The following is a 21224-nucleotide window of genomic DNA, read 5'->3' as shown; positions in this document are numbered from 1 at the left end:
TGGAAGAGTCAATTACTAGGGGACATAGATTGAAGGTGAGAGGAGAAAACTATAGAGATGTGCGGGGTAAGTTGTTTATGCAGAGGGTAGTGAGTGTCTGGAATTCGCTGCCAGAGGAGGTGGCGGAAGCAGGTACGATAGTGGTGTTTAAGAGGCAGCTTGACAAATACATGAATAGGATGGGAATAGAGGGATACGGACCCCGGAGGTGCAAAATGTTTTAGTTGACGGGCAATATGATCGGCACAGGCTTGGAGGGCTGAAGGGCCTGTTCCTGTGCTGTACTTTTCTTTGTTCTTTGAGAGAGCAAGATAGATGACCAAAAGCTTGTTAAAAGAGGTAGGTTTTAAGGTATTATCCAACCGCCAGCCCCTGGGCCGCATTGTGGCCCCTGGAGCTACTGTTCAAAATGTCAGTGTTATAGACTTGATTTTCCAGACACAGTGAACTTTACTTACAGGGCTTCAGCAACAGTTACACGCTTCCATCAAGAGCCACAAAGAGATACAAACTCCACCCCTAAGGTTCCCTGTGCTTCTGGCTGATTTGTTCACACTGTCACGTGATGCTACACAGTACAATAAGTCGTAAAGCTACAGTCACGACATTCCTTAAAGCTACAGTTACTACATTACTCCCCCTTTAAATTGTTTTTTGCAATTTTTATTTACAAGAACATTCATGACATTACAAAAATATGCACGGGTTATGAAATTATGAGTTCAGTCTCACAGGTGGTTTCCTGATCTGGTTGCTACGTCATAGCTCCACAACTTTAGAATCTCTTACTGAATCTTCATTTCTGGAACTGCAGCAACATCAGGTACCTCCTTAGGCACAGGCAGTTCAGTGTTATCCACTCTGACAGAGACATCTGATATGTATATCCTTGGTTGATCAATCACAACGGGGACCACAGGTTCTACAACGGTTACAGGTGGATCATCGATTTGTTGAGGCATCTCCCTTCTCAAACGATCCACGTGTTTTTGGGTGATCCGGTCCTCCACTTTTATGTCGTACAACAACGGTCTGGTCACAGAAACTATTACACCAGATAACCAACTCGATCCACCACCGAAGTTTCATACAAATGCTGTTTCATTGACAGTAAATTCTCGCTTTCGACTATGCAAATCATGAGTCAGTTTTTGACTCCCTTGACTGTTCCTCTCCAAACTGGGAAGTACCAGGCTTAATCTCCTATGAAGAAGGCACTTCATAAGTAATTCTGAAGATGTTGAACCTGCAGTAGTTGGGGGGTCATTCTATAATGAAATAGGAAACGTGGAAGTTTAGTCTCCAATGATCCTCCTGATAATTTTTTCATTCCAACTTTAAAAGTTTGTACTGCTCTCTCAGCAAATCCTTTAGATGACGGATGATACGGTGCTGCCTTTACATATTTGAAACCATTTAGGCTCATGAATCTTTGAAATTCAGTGCTAGTAAATGCAGTACCATTGTCTGAGATAATGACTTCTGGCAATCCATGTATAGAAAAACTTTGGTGTAACCTTTCGATAGTTGCACCTGACATTGGCAACCTAACTTCATATGTGTCTAACCATTTGGAATTTGCATCAATTATTAGTGGAATCATAGTGCCTAGAAATGGACCTACATAATCTATATGCAGTCTCACCCAGGATCGACCATTTCCACGAGTGCAGTGGGGCTGCAACAGGCAACTTCTGTGGATGCTGGCACTGGAGACAGTGTTTAACCATTTTTTCTATATCACTGTCTATGCCTGGCCACTAGATGTAGTCCTTGCAAGCATTTTCATTTTGGAAATTCCAGGATGTGTGCTATGCAACTCAGTTAAGAGCAATTCCCTTCCTTGTGAAGGAATGACAACTCATGTACCCCATAATATGATACCATCCTGACTACATAATTAATTTTTTCGAGTGAAGAGTGGTTTCAATTCTTCGGGGACTGGTTCCTGGGACCATCCTTTCAATACTTGGTCTTGTACTCTGGACAAGACTGGATTACGGTTCATCCAGTTTCTTATTCGTCTTGCGCAGACTGGCAAAGAATCCAGGAAACTCATCGCTCATACCGTCTCTTGGAGAGTTGGAGCATGTTCAATACTCTCCTGCAAAGGAAGGTGACTTAGGGCAACTACATTGGCTCTATGCATCCCTAATCTGTGCATAAAAGTACATTCATATGCTGATAAAATCAAAGCCCATTTTGAATTCTTGCAGAAGCTATGGGAGGGTTAGCTTTTCCTTCGCTAAACAGACCCAAGAGCGGTTTGTGATCAGATACTATAGTAAAGTGTCGGCCATGTACATACTGATGGAATTTTTTAACTCCGAAAATAATCGATAGTCCTTCTTTCTCAATTTGTGAATAAGCTGTAGAGAGGGTTCTGGATACATAGCCTGTTGGCCTTTCTGAACCATTGTCCATCTTGTGAGAATACTGCTCCCACACCATAGGGGGATGTGTCGCAAGTTAGCACCAATTCTTTTGTCGGGTTGTAGTGTACTATCAAGTTCGAAGAGTGCAAGAACTGTTTACCTTTCATGGAGGCTTCTTCTTGAGGTGACTTCCAAGACCAACGTTGTTTTTTCTTTAATAATGAGTGTAGAGGGACGAGGACCCTAGGGTAGGAATTGACCATAGTAATTTATCATGCTCAAGAATGAATTGAGCTCTCAGACATTTGTAGGCGAGGTTGCCTCCTTAATAGCTTTGACTTTTTTTTCTACCAGGTGTAACCCTTGGGCACCCACCCAATTGCCCAAGTAAACAATCTGAAAGGTAAACTTTTCCTTTTTCAAGCACACCACTGCTTCCAAGAATTGTTTTAAGGCTTCTTCCAAGTTGGCTAAGTGTTCTGCTTCTGTTAACCCAGTTGGACCACGACTTGAGGTGGTCCTTGCAGCAAGCTCTCCATTGTCCTTGGCGCAGGCAGAAAAACCATCGAAAGGCAGGCGCATGTATAGATACAACGCTTTGTGTGTGTTTATGGTTACAAATCCTCTGGATGTATCATCCAGTTCCAGCTGCTGGTATGAGTGATTCATATCTAATTTAGTGTAAGTTCTCACCCCCCTGCTAATCTGTCATACAGATCGTCAATGCTGGGGATAGGGTTCTTGTCCAACTTGGCAGCCTTGTTTACTGTTAGTTTATAATCCCCACAGAAACGGATGGTCTGATCTGGTATCAAGACAGGAGGATGGGTGCTGTTCATTCTGAAAACTGAACCGGCTGAATAATACCCAGCTTCTCTAAACGGTTTAATTCAGTGTCAACCTTCTCTCTCAGGGCATAAGACATAGGCCTGGCTTTAAAAAAATGAGCAGTTGCTTCAGAGTCAACATAGATCTTAGCCTGCAGGCCACTGATTTTCCTCAGTTCCTCTCGAAAGACCTTGTCATATTCCTCTAGCAGCTCTGGCAGTCCTCCAGCTCTCAGCTGGAAAATTTCAGACCATTTTAGTTTATTTTCTTTTAGCCAATCAGGCTTGGTCCTTCATCTTCCACAACAATCACAGGAGCTGTGCTGTCTGGTGCTTGTAATAAACAGGTACAGTGGTAATACTTTTCCCTTGTATGGCTTCACCAGTATATGTTTCCAATTTGGCTGAAGTCCCTTTCATAATCAATTGTTGAGTATCCTTGTTTAAATATTTGAATGTGTGCTCCTCCACTACAGTAGTTGATGCACTGGTATCCACTTCCATAATCAAAGGTTTTCCAATGACCTGCAGAGTAACAGTGATTGGCTGTTTTCTCTACTTTCACATTAAATAGAGAATAAGCATCGGAATTAGTGGTGGGGAAACAGAAAATGCTGGAAAAACTCAGCAGGTCTGACAGCATCTGTGGAGAGAAAAACAGAGTTGACATTTTGAGTCGATATAACCCTTCTTCAGAGCTACAGAGAAGCTGTCAGGCCTGCTGAGTTTTTCCAGCATTGTCTGGTCTGTTTTTCTTTCAGATTTCCAGCATCCGTAGTATTTTGCTTTTATCAGAAGTAGTGGTTTCTGGTTCTTCCACATTATGTAATTTGATCAGTTTAATTTGCTGCCTGGGAGTCTATCTCAATCTTGCTTTATGTTGCTTCAGTATGTGCCCTCTTTCATGACAATAATGGCACTCCACCTCTTTAAAATGGCAAGTTTCACGGATATGGTTATTTCCACATCGGTAACAATTCATTTTCAGATTTGATATTGAGCCGTCTCCCGTGTGTTTTTAAAATTTTCAGGCAGCAGGGACTGTCTTCCCTAGTTTTCACACCACGTCCGGTGGTCTGTTCCCACTCCTGGAAAACTGTGCCATTTTGTATACTTGGTAAGGCCTTTGAATCCTGCTTGGTGCTTTCCATTGCAAGTGCTATTTCCAATGGTCTTTTAAAATTGATATTTACTGCAGCTAATAATCATTGTCGAATGGCATCATCGTGCACGCTGCAAAACAAACAATCACTTAACATATCGTTTAGGGTTTCCTGAAGAGAGTCTGCGGGGGCCACGGGGGTAGGAGAGAGTCTGCGGGGGTCGTGGGGGGAAGGAGACAGAGTCTGCGAGGGCTGCGGGGGAAGGAGAGAGAGTCTGCGAGGGTTGTGGGGGGAAGGAGAGAGAGTCTGCGAGGGTCGTGGGGGGAAGGAGACAGAGTCTGCGGGGGCCGCTGGGGAAGGAGACAGAGTCTACGGGGGTCGCTGGGGAAGGAGAGAGAGTCTGCGGGGGTCGTGGGGGGAAGGAGACAGAGTCTGCGAGGGTCGTGGGGGGAAGGAGACAGAGTCTATGAGGGTCGTGGGGGGAAGGAGAGAGTGTCTGCGGGGGTCGCGGGGGGTAGGAGAGAGAGTCTGCAGGGGTCGCGGGGGGTAGGAGAGAGAGTCTGCGGGGGTCGCAGGAGGTAGGAGAGAGAGTCTGCGAGGGTCGTGGGGGGAAGGAGAGAGAGTCTGTGGGGGTCGTGGGGGAAGGAGAGAGAGTCTGCGGGGGTCGCGGGGGGTAGGAGAGAGAGTCTGCAGGGGTCGCGGGGGAAGGAGAGAGAGTCTGCGAGGGTCGTGGGGGGTAGGAGAGTCTGTGGGGGTCGTGGGGGAAGGAGAGAGAGTCTGCGGGGGTCGCGGGGGTAGGAGAGAGAGTCTGCGAGGGTCGTGGGGGGAAGGAGAGAGAGTCTGTGTGGGTTGTGGGGGAAGGAGAGAGAGTCTGCGGGGGAAGGAGAGGGAGTCTGCAGGGGTCGTGGGGGAAGGAGAGAGAGTCTGCGGGGGAAGGAGAGGGAGTCTGCAGGGGTCGTGGGGGAAGGAGAGAGAGTCTGCGGGGGCTGCGGGGGAAGGAGAGGCTGCAGGGGTCACGGGAAAGGAGAAACTGTGGGGGCCCAACAGTGAGAAGCTGTGGAGCCCGGAGTCGAGGGGTGGGGGGAGAGGTTGACTGGTGTGTGTCAGAGAGCAGGTGTGTGAGAAAGAGGGATCAAATGTGAGAGAGAGCGAGTGAATGTGAGAGTATCAGTATGTGTGTGTGAGTGAGAGTGAATGAATGTGAGAGAGAGAGAGTGTATGTGTGAGTATGTGTCTGGCTTACTCAGTCTCAGGATTCTCACCCTCAGCTCCACACACCAACAGATATTCACACCCATTCACACAATGGGAGACTTGAGTGGGCACCCCAAGACTGGCAGACAGCCAGAAACACACACTCTGACCCTCTCACACCCGAATAGTCACCTTCATTAATTACTCTTTTTAATATTATCAATTCATTGCTTTCACACTGCTTTATTTTTGCTCAGCAAGTTTTTTCTTTTCTTCATACTCAACTTTTTGTTTTAAATTTATTCATGTTTCTGAAATTTTCTCATCAGCCCTTTCAGTGAGAAAAAAATGGAAATGTGCCTCCCCCCACACAAAAAGATTGGACAAACTGGTGCTGCAGAGAAAGGCTAAAACAACACCATAAAGGCAGAAGGAAAAATCGTGAAATATGCCTCGTGGAAGAGCCAGAATAGAATCAGGCATCCATTCATTATATAACCTGCAAGTGGGTAGAACTGAGCCAATCCAAGTAGTCATTACAGTTAACGGACAACCCATTAAGATGGAAGTTGATATGGGAGTGTCGATGTCTGTCATTGGAGAGCATACATTTAGATATCTGAGTAAAGGAACTCATCCTTTGAAGTTAGAAGTTTCGGACACAAAGCTGAGGACATACACAGGCAAAGAAATAAGTATAAGTGAGTAATAAGTGAAAGGGGTATTTCAAGTCAAGGTGCAGTATGAGGAACAGTCTGCACAATTATCCCTATTTGTTATGTCAAGGAAGGGACTGCGTCTCCTTGGAAGGAATTGGCTGGGAGAGATAAATCTTGAGGGCCCGCTAATTCCCAATTCAAAACCAGAAGTACTGCTGCAGAAAAAATGAGTACTCAAAGACCCAACAGGAGAAGCCCGTAGAAGTGTTACACTGGGACAGAGTTTAAGCTGAAGTCAGCATCCTTCAAGAGGAAATGGAAAATCTATTAAAAGACTTTTGTGCGCAACAAAATTCACTCAGCTCCCAACTTGTGCCACGAAAAAGATAAAAGGAAGAGTTAAACCTGTCTGTGACCGAGTTAAGGAATGAATTAGCTGAGAAGGGGCAACGATATGAGATTCTCCAGAAAACTATTAAAGAGAATAGGAAAGAATTGGAAGAGCTGAAGCAGCAGCTGTGTAAAAGCCCTGAAGTTTTAAAGCTAGAAGGCCCTGAATTCTCAGAAGAGCTGTTAGAAAACCCAACTGCTGAGCTCATTCACATTCAGCTCACACCTGGGTCTAGTCCAGCCAGCAGTGAAATTAAAGAGAAGACAGAGGTATGGGTCAGTACTACCAAGAAAAGGACACACAGGAAGAAAAAGAGAAATCATTGACAGTCCTCGGAAAGAAAAACAAAAAGAATTTTTTCCTTTTCCTCTTTCTCCTCACACATCATGTAGCTCATCGCTGTATTGCTTTGCGCTTGTTGCCCTTTATCTGTTTCAGCTTGGAGGGGAGGGGCAGCAGGAGTGAAGGTGACCGCACCTGGAAAATGGTGAAATCATCCACTGAGGGACATAGTGGGAAACTGACCCTGAAAAGGGGGTCTTGGAAACACCAGCCAAGGTTGTTGGGCTACGACACTGAACCCATCAAAGAAGGCCTCCTGAGAGACTTGACCTGTAAATAGTTATTGTGTAAATAGTTAATGCATTTTAAGCTTGTTAGCTGTACTTTTAAGTAAAGGGGGAGGGATGTGGTAAAGTGAGGTACCCTGTCCCTTTAAGAAAATGCAAGTGTACTGATCATGTGACAGCACTGATAAATCACTGTACAGCAGAGGCAACCGGGAACTGTAAGTCTAGTTCTGGAGGTTTCTGAATGAGCGTGTATGATCTGGTGCTCTGCCTTATGTCTCAATAAACCATCACTGTTCATTCTTACATTGGTCTCTCCCCATTGTTGACTGCAAGCAGCAACTGGGGAGAACATAGGAAGGCGTGCAGTTGGAGTTCAATTGGCCAACAAACTCATTTACCCAAGACATAAAAGTGGCGATGAGGATAAAGAACAAACGAAAATAAATTTTAAGATGGGTGAGCAAAGCATTGGAAAGAGCATCTTGTAAAATAGATGACACCTGGCAATTGGAGCAGAAAGCAGTGGTGTAGCTGGCCAATAAACTCATTTACCCGAGAGATAAAGGTAGGCAACTAATTCACTAAACTTTCCCCATTAACAACGCAACTGAAAGTCCCACGCCACATTTATTTTACACCACACTTTCAGCAGATACGTGGCCTTGTATGTAAAGTGCTAGACTCGTCTCAGCTATTCAACAGGCTCTCTTCTCCCTGCCACACCAAGGCAATTCAGTGTTCCCTTTTGAAAGTCCCTTCATTCAGTCTCCTATCATCAAACTGACTTCCAGTAATAAGGCACCCTCTGGCCCTTGGTCTTAAAAGCTCTACAAGTCCTGCCTCTTTAAGCAGGGAATCAGTCCTCAGGAGCATTCTGCTTGCTGTTTAACTCAAAAACAGTCTTTCCCTCTGCCTGGCACAGCAGTCACTGTTTTCTTCCACAATGCTGGCATGGCAGCTGTGGCCATTTCTTAATATAAACGTCTGAAAAGTTGCAGAGAGGGTTCAAAAATTGAGGCATCCTCTCACTCTGTTACCTGCAATGGCAGGCTGCAGCTCCTTCCATGCTGGAGGACCTCCTATTGGTTCTCTAGTTTTGAATGCCTGACTGCTGCCCTTAATCAGACAGTGAATTTGCCCATTGGCCCTAAGGGAGAATCACTGTTGGGTGACTGTTCCCCACATCGTGCAGGGTCGAGGCCCTGATTTGACTCCAATGTTGGGGGTTCCAAACCAAAAATTCTACTCCATGTGTCCATTCACCGCACGCTCTGGACCAAGCGTACATATACACTCTGAGCCCTGGATCCTGTGGAGACAGATGCCTTGGATCCCATAGCATATGTGCACACAGGTCCTGAGTACATACACACTCTGGGCCCCGGATCTGGGTGTACACTCATTCCTCAATTTGAAGATGATGTCTAAACTCAGGGTCGTGAGCTTCTGCTGTGGTCTTCATGTGACGACACAGGCCAATTCTCGATCCGCAGACCATGAGGTAGTGGGATCCAGAGTGCAGAGTTGGCTTCCTTTGCTGCTGTTCCTCTGCCACATCATTAAGATGTTGGCACACAAAACATGATGCAGCTCACTTGGACAAGTTTTTGCCATTTTGAACAATTGGTAGCAAGCTCCTCGAAGTCCATAAAGGTCAATGCTGCTGTGCTTCAAGGAGAGCACCAGAGTCTCTGAAGCATTTTCTTCAACCTCCCCTGGAACGTTGGGTCTGTTGAGAAAACATGACCCTTAGGGGAATGATGGTTTTCAGCCATCTGGACACAAGATGGAGTCTTGCCTGTGTGCTTGCGGAACCTGCTTGATGAAGGACACTAACCCTCGATAATCCTCCCAATAAATTCGGAGGATGCGGTTCAGGCATTGCTGATGGGTATGCAAACCTCTGGGCCCGGGACCCTGTGTACACACATATCTTGGGCCCTGGACGCTGAATAATAGCGATCTGCCAGTGATGTACCGTGCGCTGCGTGTTGACGTTTACGTGGGAGGGACGTGATGACGTTACGTGTGGTCCCAAAGTTTGTGCTGCAGCCGGAGAGAAAGGATCTGTTGGCGGATTCAGGATTTGGCCACGCCGCACGAAACAGGTAAGAGCCCCGTAGAGGGAAGAGGGACTTGTAGACCCGGGTCATTCATATAAAAAGCAGGGTAAGCTCGAGCACCAAGCGGACAGGCGCCGCTTCCTGAGGCCTGGGATGGGGCTGCAAAAGGAGACTGAGCTCGAGAGAGAGAGACCCCCAGTCACAACCCCTCCCAATCACAACCCCTCCCCCCCACCAATCACAACCCCTCCCCCCCACCAATCACAACCCCTCCCCCCAACCAATCACAACCCCTCCCCACACCACCAATCACAACTCCTCCCCACACCACCAATCACAACCCCTCCCCCCACCAATCACAACCCCTACGCCACCAATGCCAACCCCTCCCCCCCACCAATCACAACCCCTCCCCCCCACCAATCACAACCCCTCCCCCCCCACTAATCACAACCCCTACCACCCACCAATCACAACCCCTCCCCCACCAATCACAACCCCTACCACCCACCAATCACAACCCCTCCCCCCCCACTAATCACAACCCCTACCACCCACCAATCACAACCCCTCCCCCCCACCAATCACAACTCCTCGCCCCACCAATCACAACCGCTCATCCCATCACCAATCACAACCCCTCCCCCCCACCAATCACAACCCCTCCCAATCACAACCCCTCCCCCCCATTAATCACAACCCCTCCACCCACCAATCACAACCCTCTCCCATCAACAATCACAACTCCTCCCTCCCACCAAACACAACCCCTGTCCCCACCAATCACAACCCCCTCCCCCCACCAATCACAATCCCTCACCCCCACCAATCACAATCCCTCCCAATCACAACCTCTCCCCCCCCACCACCAATCCCAACCACTCCCGCCAACCAACAACAACCCCTGCCCCCCACCGATCACAACCACTCCCCCCACCAATCACAACCCCTTCCCCCGCCACCCACAAGCCCTCCCACCACCAATTACAACACCTCCCCCACAACAATCACGACCCCACCCCCCCACCAATCACAACCCCACCCCCACCAATCACAACCCCTCCCCCACCACAACCCCCCACACCAATCACAACACCTCCCTCCCCACCAATCACAACCGCTCCCCTCCCACCAATCACAACCCCTCCCCTCCCACCAATCACAGACCCTCCACCACACCAATCAAAATCCCTGCAATCGTAATCTGCCCTCTCCACCAATCACAACCCCTACCTCCCCACCAATCAGAACCCCTCCCCTACCACCAGTCACAATGCCTCCCCCCCAATCGTCACAGCTCCAACCCACCCCACTCGTTACCACCCACGCCCCACACCCTCGTCACAAACCCAAACTGCTCGTCACAAACACCCCCACCCGCCCGCCCCTCTCCCTGGTCACCAACCGCCCGCCCGCCCCTCTCACTGGTCGCCAACCGCCCGCCCGCCCTTCTCCCTGGTCGCCAACCGCCCCTCTCCCTGGTCGCCAACCGCCCATGCTGCCCGCCCCTCTCCCTGGTCGCCAACCGCCCCGCCCGCCCCTCTCCCTGGTCGCCAACCGCCCACGCTGCCCGCCCCTCTCCCTGGTCACCAACCGCCCGCCCGCCCCTCTCACTGGTCGCCAACCGCCTGCCCGCCCTTCTCCCTGGTCGCCAACCGCCCATGCTGCCCGCCCCTCTCCCTGGTCACCAACCGCCCGCCCGCCCCTCTCACTGGTCGCCAACCGCCCGCCCGCCCTTCTCCCTGGTCGCCAACCGCCCCTCTCCCTGGTCGCCAACCGCCCATGCTGCCCGCCCCTCTCCCTGGTCGCCAACCGCCCGCCCGCCCCTCTCCCTGGTCGCCAACCGCCCACGCTGCCCGCCCCTCTCACTGGTCGCCAACCGCCCGCACCACCCGCCCCTCTCCCTGGTCGCCAACCGCCCACGCTGCCCGCCCCTCTCCCTGGTCGCCAACCGCCCACGCTGCCCGCCCCTCTCCCTGGTCGCCAACCGCCCGCACCGCCTGCCCCTCTCCCTGGTCACCAACCGCCCCTCTCCCTGGTCGCCAACCGCCCGCCCGCCCCCCTCCCTGGTCGCCAACCGCCCACGCTGCCCGCCCCTCTCCCTGGTCGCCAACTGCCCGCCCGCCCGCCCCTCTCCCTGGTCGCCAACCGCCCACCCGCCCCTCTCACTGGTCGGCAACCGCCCCTCTCCCTGGTCGCCAACCGCCCGCCCCTCTCCCTGGTCGCCAACCGCCCGCCCCTCTCCCTGGTCGCCAACCGCCCGCCCGCCCCTCTCACTGGTCGCCAACCGCCCCTTTCCCTGGTCGCCAACCGCCCGCCCCTCTCCCTGGTCGCCAACCGTCCGCCCGCCCCTCTCACTGGTCGCCAACTGCCCGCACCGCCCGCCCCTCTCCCTGGTCGCCAACCGCCCGCCCCTCTCCCTGGTCGCCAACCGCCCGCCCGCCCCTCTCACTGGTCGCCAACTGCCCGCACCGCCCGCCCCTCTCCCTGGTCGCCAACCGCCCGCCCCTCTCACTGGTCGCCAACCGCCCGCCCGCCCCTCTCCCTAGTCGCCAACCGCCCATGCCGCCCGCCCCTCTCCCTGGTCGCCAACCGCCCCCGCCCGCCCGCCCCTCTCCCTCGCTGCCATCCGCACGCCCGCCCGCCCCTCTCTCTCCCTAGCCGCCGACCACCCCCTGCCCCTCCCCCTCCTCGTGAACCGCCTATGCCCCACCCCTCGAACCGCCGCCTCCCCCTCCTCGAGACCCGCCCCCCTCCCCCACCTCGCAACCTGCCCCCCTCCTCGTGACCCGCCACCCCCCACTCCTTGCGACCCGCCGCCCTCCCCCTCCTCGCAACCCACCCCCCTCCCACTCCTCCCGACCCACCCCCCCCTCCTCCCGACCCGCCCACCCCCCTCCCCCTCCTCCCGGCCCGCCCTCCCTCTCCCTCCCCTCCTCCCGGCCCTCACTCCCTCCCCCCCTCTCCCTCCCCCTCCTCCCGGCCCGCCCACCCTCCCTCCCCCTCCCCCCGCCCGCCCACCCTCCCTCCCCCTCCCCCCGGCCCGCCCACCCTCCCTCCCCCTCCCCCCGGCCCGCCCACCCTCCCTCCCTCCCCCTCCTCCCGGCCCGCCCTCCCCCTCCTCCCGGCCCGCCCACCCTCCTTCCCTCCCCCTCCTCCCGGCCCGCCCTCCCTCCCTCCCTCCCTCTCCTCCCGGCCCGCCCACCCTCCCTCCCTCCCCCTCCTCCCGGCCCGCCCTCCCTCCCTCCCTCCCCCTCCTCCCGGCCCGCCCTCCCTCCCTCCCTCCCCCTCCTCCCGGCCCGCCCTCCCTCCCTCCACCCATCCCTCTCTCCACCCCTCCCCCTCCTCCCGGCCCGCCCTCCCTCTCTCCCCCTCCTCCCGGCCCGCCCGCCGTCCCTCTCCCTACCCCTCCTCCCGGCCCGCCCTCCTTCCCTCCCTCTCCCTCTCCCTCCTCCTGGACCGCCCTCCCTCCCTCCCTCCCTCCCCCTCCTCCCTCTCCCTCCCTCCCGCCCGCCCTCCCTCCCTCCCCCTCCTCCCCCTCCCTCCCCCTCCTCCCCCTCCCTCCCCCTCCTCCCTCACCCTCCTCCCGGCCCGCCCTCCCTCCCTCTCCCTCCCCCTCCCCCCCTCCCTCCCCTTCTCCCGGCCCGCCCTCCCTCCCTCTCCCTCCCCGCCCTCCCTCCCTCTCCCTCCCCGCCCTCCCTCCCTCTCCCTCCCCCACCTCCCGGCCCGCCCTCCCTCCCTCTCCCTCTCCGCCCTCCCACCCTCTCCCTCTCCGCCCTCCCTCCCTCCCCCCCCCCCCCCCCTCCTCCCGGCCCGCTCTCCCCTCCTCCCCCTCCTCCCGGCCCGCCCTCCCACCCTCCCCCTCCTCACGACCCGCCCACCCTCCCACCCTCCCCCTCCTCACGACCCGCCCTCCCTCCCTCCCACCCTCCCCCTCCTCTCGACCCGCCTCCCTCCCACCCTCCCCCTCCTCACGACCCGCCCTCCCTCCCTCCCACCCTCCCTCACCTCTCGACCCGCCCTCCCTCCCACCCTCCCCCTCCTCTCGACCCGCCTCCCTCCCACCCTCCCCCTCCTCACGACCCGCCCTCCCTCCCACCCTCCCCCTCCTCACGACCCGCCCTCCCTCCCACCCTCCCCCTCCTCACGACCTGCCCTCCCTCCCACCCTCCCCCTCCTCACGACCTGCCCTCCCTCCCACCCTCCCCCTCCTCACGACCTGCCCTCCCTCCCTCCCTCCCCCTCCACTCGACCCGCCCTCCCTCCCTCCCCCTCCTCTCGACCCGCCCTCCCTCCCCCCGACCTGCTCTCCCTCCCCCTCCCTCCTCCCGACCCGCCCTCCCTCCCCCTCCCTCCTCCTGACCCGCCCTCCCTCCCCCTGACCCGCCCTCCCTCCCTCCCCCTCCCTCCAAACGACCCGCCCTCCCTCCCACTCCCTCCTCCCTCCCCCTCCCTCCCCCTCCCTCCTCCCGACCCGCCCTCCCTCCCCCTCCATCCTCCCGACCCGCCCTCCCTCCCCCTCCCTCCTCCCGACCCGCCCTCCCTCCCCCTCCCTCCTCCCGACCCGCCCTCCCTCCCCCTCCCTCCCTCCTCCCGACCCGCCCTCCCTCCCCCCACCTCCTCCCGACCCGCCCTCCCTCCCCCTCCCTCCCCTCCCTCCCTCCTCCGACCCGCCCTCCCTCCCCCTCCCTCCCTCCTCCCGACCCGCCCTCCCTCCCCCCAGCTCCTCCCGACCCGCCCTCCCTCCCCCCAGCTCCTCCCGACCCGCCCTCCCTCCTCCTCCCTCCTCCCGACCCGCCCTCCCTCCCCCTCCCTCCTCCCGACCCGCCCTCCCTCCCTCCCCTCCCTCCTCCCGACCCGCCCTCCCTCCCTCCCCCTCCCTCCTCCCGACCCGCCCTCCCTCCCCCTCCCTCCTCCCGGCCCGCCCTCCCTCCCCCACCCCCCCCCCTCCTCCCGGCCCGCCCACCCTCCCTCCCCCTCCTCCCGGCCCGCCCTCCCTCCCCCCCCCTCCTCCCGGCCCGCCCTCCCTTCCCCTCCCTCGCCCACCTGCCCGCCCCTCTCCCTGGTCGCCAACCGCCCACGCCCGCCCGCCCCTCTCCCTGGTCGCCAACCGCCCACGCCCGCCCGCCCCTCTCCCTGGTCGCCAACCGCCCCTCTCCCTGGTCGCCAACCGCCCGCCCGCGCCCGCCCCTCTCCCTCTCTAGCCGCCGACCACCCCCTGCCCCTCCCCCTCCTCGTGAACCGCCTATGCCCCACCCCTCGAACCGCCCCCTCCCCCTCCTCGAGATCCGCCCCCCTCCCCCTCCTCGCAACCTACCCCCCTCCTCGCGACCCGCCACCCCCCACTCCTTGTGACCCGCCGCCCTCCCCCTCCTCGCGACCCACCCCCCTCCCACTCCTCCCGACCCACCCCCCCTCCCCCTCCCTCCTCCCGACCCGCCCTCCCTCCCCCTCCCTCCTCCCGACCCGCCCTCCCTCCCCCTCCCTCCCCCCACCTCCTCCCGACCCGCCCTCCCTCCCCCCACCTCCTCCCGACCCGCCCTCCCTCCCCCCACCTCCTCCCGACCCGCCCTCCCTCCCTCCTCCCGACCCTCCCTCCCTCCTCCCGACCCTCCCTCCCTCCCCCTCCCTCCCTCCTCCCGACCCGCCCTCCCTCCCCCTCCCTCCCTCCTCCTGACCCGCCCTCCCTCCCCCTCCCCTCCCTCCCCTCCCTCCCTCCTCCTGACCCGCCCTCCCTCCCCCTCCCTCCCTCCTCCTTACCCGCCTCCCGACCCGCCTCCTCCCGACCCTCCCTCCCTCCCCCTCCCTCCTCCCGACCCGCCCTCCCTCCCCCTCCCTCCTCCCGGCCCACCCTCCCTCCGCCTCCCTCGCCCGCCCGCCCGCCCCTCTCACTGGTCGCCAACCGCCCGCCCGCCCCTCTCCCTCACTGCCATCCGCCCGCCCGCCCCTCTCTCTCTCTAGCCGCCGACCACCCCCTGCCCCTCCCCCTCCTCGTGAACCGCCTATGCCCCACCCCTCGAACCGCCCCCTCCCCCTCCTCGAGATCCGCCCCCTCCCCCTCTTCGCGACCCACCCCCCACCCACTCCTCCCGACCCACCCCCCCTCCTCTCGACCAGCCCCCCAGCCCCTCCGCCCGACCCACCCGCCCCCCTCCCCCTCCTCGTGACCCGCCCGCCCCCCTCCCCTTCCTCGCGACCCGCCCGCCCCCCTCCCCCTCCTCGCGACCCGCCCTCCCCCTCCTCCCGACCCGCCCCCCCTTCACCTCCCCCTCCTCCCGGCCCGCCCTCCCTCCCTCCCTCCCGGCCCGCCCTCCCTCCCTCCCCCTCCCTCCCTCCCCCTCCTCCCGGCCCGCCCTCCCTCCCTCCCCCTCCTCCCGGCCCGCCCTCCCTCCCTCCCTCCCGGCCCGCCCTCCCTCCCTCACCCTCCCTCCCTCCCCCTCCTCCCGGCCCGCCCTCCCTTCCCTCCCCACCTCCCGGCCCGCCCTCCCTCCCTTCCCTCCTCACCTCCCGGCCCGCCCTCCCTCCCTCTCCCTCCCCCTCCTCCCGGCCCGCCCTCCCTCCCCCTCCTCTCGACCCGCCCTCCCTCCCTCTCCCTCCCCCTCCTCCCGGCCCGCCCTCCCTCCCTCTCCCTCCCCCTCCTCCCGGCCCGCCCTCCCTACCCCTCCTCTCGGCCCGCCCTCCCTCCCTCCCCCTCCTCTCGACCCGCCCTCCCTCCCTCCCTCCCCCTCCTCTCGACCCGCCCTCCCTCCCTCCCTCCCCCTCCTCTCGACGTGCCCTCCCTCCCTCCCCCTCCTCCCGACCCGCCCTCCCTCACCCACCCTCCTCCCGACCCGCCCTCCCTCCCTCCCCCTCCCTCCTCCCGACCCGCCCTCCCTCCCCTTCCCTCCTCCCAACCCGCCCTCCCTCCCCCCTCCCTCCTCCCGACCCGCCCTCCCTCCCCCTCCCTCCTCCCGATCCGCCCTCCCTCCCCCTCCCTCCTCCCGATCCGCCCTCCCTCCCCCTCCCTCCTTACGACCCGCCCTCCCTCCCCCTCCCTCCTTCCGACCCGCCCTCCCTCCCCCTCCCTCCTCCCGACCCGCCCTCCCTCCCTCCTCCCGACCCGCCCTCCCTCCCCCTCCCTCCTTCCGACCCGCCCTCCCTCCCCCTCCCTCCTTCCGACCCGCCCTCCCTCCCCCTCCCTCCTTCCGACCCGCCCTCCCTCCCCCTCCCTCCTTCCGACCCGCCCTCCCTCCCCCTCCCTCCTTCCGACCCGCCCTCCCTCCCCCCCTCCTCCCGACCCACCCTCCCTCCCCCTCCCTCCTCCCGACCCTCCCTCCCTCCCTCCCTCCCTCCCTGCCTCCCCCCCTCCCCCTCCCTCCTCCCGACCTGCCCTCCCTCCCTCACTCCCTCCCTCCCTCCCCCTCCTCCCGGCCCGCCCTCCCTCCCTCCACCCATCCCTCTCTCCACCCCTCCCCCTCCTCCCGGCCCGCCCTCCCCTCCTCCCCCTCCTCCCGGCCCGCCCTCCCCTCCTCCCCCTCCTCCCGGCCCTCCCTCCCTCCCCCCCCCACCCCTCCCGGCCCGCCCTCCCCTCCTCCCCCTCCTCACGACCCGCTCTCCCTCCCTCCCCCCCTCCCCCTCCTCTCGACCCGCCCCCCCCCCCACCCTCCCCCTCCTCACGACCCGCCCTCCCTCCCTCCCCCCCCCTCCTCTCGACCCGCCCTCCCTCCCTCCCCCCCTCCCCCTCCTCTCGACCCGCCCCCCCCCCACCCTCCCCCTCCTCACGACCCGCCCTCCCTCCCACCCTCACGACCCGCCCTCCCTCCCACCCTCCCCCTCCTCTCGACCCGCCCTCCCTCCCTCCCCCTCCTCTCGACCCGCCGTCCCTCCCCCGACCTGCTCTCCCTCCCCCTCCCTCCTCCCGACCCGCCCTCCCTCCCCCTCCCTCCTCCCGACCCGCCCTCCCTCCCCCTCCTCACGACCCGCCCTCCCTCCCACCCTCCCCCTCCTCACGACCCGCCCTCCCTCCCTCCCACCCTCCCTCACCTCTCGACCCGCCCTCCCTCCCACCCTCCCCTCCTCTCGACCCGCCCTCCCTCCCACCCTCCCCTCCTCTCGACCCGCCCTCCCTCCACTTGACCCGCCCTCCCTCCCTCCCCCTCCTCTCGACCCGCCCTCCCTCCTCCCGACCCGCCCTCCCTCCCCCTCCCTCCTCCCGACCCGCCCTCCCTCCCCCTCCCTCCTCCCGACCCGCCCTCCCTCCCCCTCCCTCCTCCCGACCCGCCCTCCCTCCCCCTCCCTCCTCCTGACCCGCCCTCCCTCGCCCTGACCCGCCCTCCCTCCCCCTCACTCCTCCCGACCCGCCCTCCCTCCTCCCGACCCGCCCTCCCTCCCCCTCCCTCCTCCCGACCCGCCCTCCCTCCCCCTCCCTCCTCCCGACCCGCCCTCCCTCCCCCTCCCTCCTCCCGACCCGCCCTCCCTCCCCCTCCCTCCTCCCGACCCGCCCTCCCTCCCTCCTCCCGACCCGCCCTCCCTACCCCTCCCTCCTCCCGACCCACCCTCCCTCCCTCCCTCCTCCCGACCCACTCTCCCTCCCTCCTCCCTCCTCCCGACCCGCCCTCCTACCCCTCCCTCCTCCCGACCCGCCCTCCCTACCCCTCCCTCCTCCCGACCCACCCTCCCTCCCCCTCCCTCCTCCCGACCCACCCTCCCTCCCTCTGCCCGACCCGCCCTCCCTCCCCCTCCCTCCTCCAGACCCGCCCTCCCTCCCTCCCCCTCCCTCCTCCCGACTCGCCCTCCCGACCCGCCCTCCCCCTCCCTCCTCCCGACCCGCCCTCCCCCTCCCTCCCTCCTCCCGACCCGCCCTCCCTCCCCCTCCCTCCCTCCTCCCGACCCGCCCTCCCTCCCCCTCCCTCCCTCCTCCCGACCCGCCCTCCCTCCCCCTCCCTCCCTCCTCCCGACCCGCCCTCCCTCCCCCTCCCTCCCTCCTCCCGACCCGCCCTCCCTCCCCCTCCCTCCCTCCTCCCGACCCGCCCTCCCTCCCCCCAACTCCTCCCGACCCGCCCTCCCTCCCCCCAGCTCCTCCCGACCCGCCCTCCCTCCCCCTCCCTCCTCCCGACCCACCCTCCCTCCCTCCTCCCGACCCCGCCCTCCCTCCCTCCTCCCGACCCACCCTCCCTCCCCCTCCCTCCCTCCTCCCGACCCGCCCTCCCTCCCCCCACCTCCTCCCGACTCTCCCTCCCTCCCCCTCCCTCCTCCCGGCCCGCCCTCCCTCCCCCTCCCTCGCCCGCCTGCCCGCCCGCCCGCCCTCCCTCCCCCTCCCTCGCCCGCCTGCCCGCCCGCCCGCCCTCCCTCGCCCGCCTGCCCGCCCGCCCTCCCTCCCCCTCCCTCGCCCGCCTGCCCGCCCGCCCCTCTCCCTGGTCGCCAACCGCCCGCACCGCCTGCCCCTCTCCCTGGTCGCCAACCGCCCGCACCGCCCGCCCCTCTCACTGGTCGCCAACCGCCCGCCCGCCCCTCTCCCTCACTGCCATCCGCCCGCCCGCCCCTCTCCCTCACTGCCATCCGCCCGCCCGCCCGCCCCTCTCTCTCTCTAGCCGCCGACCACCCCCTGCCCCTCCCCCTCCTCGTGAACCGCCTATGCCCCACCCCTCGAACCGCCCCCTCCCCCTCCTCGAGACCCACCCCCCTCCCCCTCCTCGCAACCTGCCCCCCTCCTCGCGACCCGCCACCCCCCACTCCTTGTGACCCGCCGCCCTCCCCCTCCTCGCGACCCACCCCCCTCCCACTCCTCCCGACCCACCCCCCCTCCCCCTCCCTCCTCCCGACCCGCCCTCCCTCCCCCTCCCTCCTCCCGACCCGCCCTCCCTCCCCCTCCCTCCCCCCACCTCCTCCCGACCCGCCCTCCCTCCCCCCACCTCCTCCCGACCCGCCCTCCCTCCCTCCTCCCGACCCGCCCTCCCTCCCCCTCCCTCCCTCCTCCCGACCCGCCCTCCCTCCCCCTCCCTCCCTCCTCCTGACCCGCCCTCCCTCCCCCTCCCTCCCTCCTCCTGACCCGCCTCCCGACCCGCCTCCTCCCGACCCTCCCTCCTTCCCCCTCCCTCCTCCCGACCCGCCCTCCCTCCCCCTCCCTCCTCCCGGCCCACCCTCCCTCCCCCTCCCTCGCCCGCCCGCCCGCCCCTCTCACTGGTCGCCAACCGCCCGCCCGCCCCTCTCCCTCACTGCCATCCGCCCGCCCGCCCCTCTCTCTCTCTAGCCGCCGACCACCCCCTGCCCCTCCCCCTCCTCGTGAACCGCCTATGCCCCACCCCTCGAACCGCCCCCTCCCCCTCCTCGAGATCAGCCCCCCTCCCCCTCTTCGCGACCCACCCCCCACCCACTCCTCCCGACCCACCCCCCCTCCTCACGACCCGCCCCCCAGCCCCTCCGCCCGACCCACCCGCCCCCCTCCCCCTCCTCGTGACCCACCCGCCCCCCTCCCCCTCCTCGTGACCCGCCCGCCCCCCTCCCCCTCCTCGTGACCCGCCCTCCCCCTCCTCCCGACCCGCCCCGCCTCCACCTCTCCCTCCTCCCGGCCCACCCTCCCTCCCTCCCTCCCTCCCTCCCCCTCCTCCCTCCCTCCCTCCCCACCTCCCCCTCCTCCCTCCCTCCCCCTCCTCCCCGCCCGCCCTCCCTCCCTCCCCCTCCTCCCCGCCCGCCCTCCCTCCCTCCCCCTCCTCCCCGCCCGCCCTCCCTCCCTCCCCCTCCTCCCCGCCCGCCCTCCCTCCCTCCCCCTCCTTCCCGCCCGCCCTCCCTCCCTCCCCCTCCTCCCCGCCCGCCCTCCCTCTCCCTCCTCCCCGCCCGCCCTCCCTCCCCCTCCTCCCCGCCCGCCCTCCCTCCCCCTCCTCCCCGCCCGCCCTCCCTCCCCCTCCCCCCCGCCCGCCCTCCCTCCCCCTCCCCCCCGCCCGCCCACCCTCCCCCTCCTCCCGGCCCTCCCTCCCTCTCCCTCCTCCCCGCCCGCCCACCCTCCCCCTCCTCCCCGCCCGGACTCCCTCCCCCTCCTCCCCGCCCGGACTCCCTCCCCCTCCTCCTCCCCACCCTCCCCCTCCTCCCCACCCGCCCTCCCTCCCCCTCCTCCCCACCCGCCCTCCCTCCCTCCCCCTCCCCACCCGCCCTCCTTCCTTCCCCCTCCTCCTCCCCACCCTCCCCCCTCCCCTCCTCCCCACCCTCCCCCCTCCCCTCCTCCTCCCCACCCTCCCCGTCCTCCCCACCATCCCTCCCTCCCGCCCCCTCCTCCCCACCTGCCCTCCCTCCCCCTCCTCCCCACCCGCCCTCCCTCCCCCTCCTCCCCACCCGCCCTCTCTCCCTCTCCTCCCCACCCGCCCTCTCTCCCTCCCTCCCCCTCCTCCCGACCCGCCCTCTCTCCCTCCCCCTCCTCCCAACCCGCCCTCCCTCCCCCCAGCTCCTCCCGACCCGCCCTCCCTCCCCCTCCCTCCTCCCGACCCACCCTCCCTCCCTCCTCCCGACCCGCCCTCCCTCCCTCCTCCCGACCCACCCTCCCTCCCCCTCCCTCCCTCCTCCCGACCCGCCCTCCCTCCCCCCACCTCCTCCCGACCCTCCCTCCCTCCCCCTCCCTCCTCCCGGCCCGCCCTCCCTCCCCCTCCCTCGCCCGCCTGCCCGCCCGCCCCTCTCCCTGGTCGCCAACCGCCCGCACCGCCTGCCCCTCTCCCTGGTCGCCAACCGCCCGCCCGCCCCTCTCACTGGTCGCCAACCGCCCGCCCGCCCCTCTCCCTCACTGCCATCCGCCCGCCCGCCCCTCTCCCTCACTGCCATCCGCCCGCCCGCCCCTCTCCCTCACTGCCATCCGCCCGCCCGCCCCTCTCTCTCTCTAGCCGCCGACCACCCCCTGCCCCTCCCCCTCCTCGTGAACCGCCTATGCCCCACCCCTCGAACCGCCCCCTCCCCCTCCTCGAGATCAGCCCCCCTCCCCCTCCTCGCGACCCACCCCCCACCCACTCCTCCCGACCCACCCCCCCTCCTCACGACCCGCCCCCCAGCCCCTCCGCCCGACCCACCCGCCCCCCTCCCC

General features: G+C 63.1%; 1 protein-coding gene across 3 annotated transcripts in view; it reads left to right on the top strand.

The window, feature by feature from the left end:
* The window catches only part of reck (reversion-inducing-cysteine-rich protein with kazal motifs), a 261283-nt gene that overhangs the window by 41403 nt on the left and 198656 nt on the right, over window positions 1–21224 (top strand). Inside the window, exon 1 of one of the 3 annotated variants that reach the window (XM_041190607.1) lies at window positions 9148–9229. The exons of 1 other annotated variant lie outside the window; for it this stretch is intronic. The gene's annotated coding sequence lies outside the window, so the exon portion shown is untranslated. Of the gene's footprint in view, window positions 1–9147; window positions 9230–21224 lie in introns of those variants that run through there. One more of the 3 variants, XM_041190609.1, reaches the window with a different exon arrangement.

This window comes from Carcharodon carcharias, chromosome 6 (assembly GCF_017639515.1).
Source record: "Carcharodon carcharias isolate sCarCar2 chromosome 6, sCarCar2.pri, whole genome shotgun sequence".
In the NCBI taxonomy this organism is placed as follows: domain Eukaryota; kingdom Metazoa; phylum Chordata; class Chondrichthyes; order Lamniformes; family Lamnidae; genus Carcharodon; species Carcharodon carcharias.
This window is presented reverse-complemented; position numbering and strand designations above follow the sequence as displayed.